Below are 1,383 nucleotides of genomic sequence, written 5' to 3'. Positions count from 1 at the left end.
CCAATACAGTGAAAGATTTATGAAACTGCTCACTACAGTGTACTAAGTACACTTAAGCTTGTTTTACCTTGCTCACTGGGTACTCAGTTTCTGCCAGGGATTGTAATTTTGAAAAGAGGCGTTGATTCTACAGGAAGGTGCTATAGGCTTGGGGGAGAGAGAGATGCAAGCCATACCTAGAAGTAGAATCTATGATGTAGTGAAAAAAAGTGAATTTGTTCACTACAGATTAAGAAGGAAGAACAAGTAAGGTGTGTTTACCTTGCTTATTGTGTAACCTGGGATTATCTTTAAAGAACTATTGAGATAGATAGCAGACACAACATCTATAACAAACAAAGATTGTTCTAGCCAAAAATTTGTCATCCTGATAGGCTTAAAATGATGCATCCCAGAGGTGAAAGGGAGGATCTCACTACTTTTAAGAGAGAACAGGCAGAATTGGCGTACAGACCCAAGATCCCTTACAGAACCTCCTCGATCCAGGAGAAAGAGTTCTGTGACACTGTTGTTGTTGTTACTGTTATGTCCCATGTAGTGTGACACTAGAGACTGCAAAACACATTGAGAAATAGTAGCAGAGAAACAGTGGCAGCAAAACCAAGAGACCTGTATAAGATAGGACGGTAGGCTTCCCTACTCATGGAGCTAGAAAGCTGAGTTCTTTGGGATAGGATGAGGCTTACTGGTTGAGTGGGGTGCCTTAGACCAAACTCACTATCATCAAGTTGATTCTGACTCATAGTGACCCTTGAGGTTTCCAAGGCTGTAAATTTTTATGGAAGCTGACTGGGTCATCTTTCTTCAGTGGAGCAGCCGGTGGGTTCAAAGCACTGAAATTCTGATTAACAGCCAAATTCCTTAACCATTATACCACCAGTGCTCCTTTAGAGCTTTATAGGCAGAGATAAAAGACTTTTGTAACACTTTCCTCAGAATGGCAGAAGCCATGCCAAAGGGTAATGGCCAGAGAGAGAAAAACGCCTTCAGGTACAACTTAGGGGAAGCCGTCCCTACTGCAAAACTGTACCCTGAACATTCCTGATCCTGTTACTTCCCTAATAAACCTTGTAATAGTGAGCATCATATGTGAGTTTTGTTCAGCTGTTGCAAAGAATTATTGAACCTAGCAGAGAAGAAGAGAGTGTCATGGGAGGGATGATTGGTGTCAGAATTGGTAAAAAGGTTGGAAAGTGGTGGCATATCTGACCTCCACCTCTTAAGAATCAGTCTTGAACTGTTGATGTTGAACTTTATCCTTAGAGGAGGTCAGATGCCATGTCCACACCAATTTTACAGTAATAAATAGTGTTTTGGTATAGGATAGGTTCATGGATGGTCCACTGATTTCAAAATAATATGAAGACTGTAGTAGTTAATTGT

Source organism: Orycteropus afer, unplaced genomic scaffold (assembly GCF_000298275.1).
Source record: "Orycteropus afer afer isolate SDZICR_OR568_19922 unplaced genomic scaffold, OryAfe1.0 scaffold00566, whole genome shotgun sequence".
NCBI lineage: Eukaryota > Metazoa > Chordata > Mammalia > Tubulidentata > Orycteropodidae > Orycteropus > Orycteropus afer.
The sequence above is the reverse complement of the archived record's forward strand: the minus strand, read 5'-3'. Positions refer to the sequence as shown.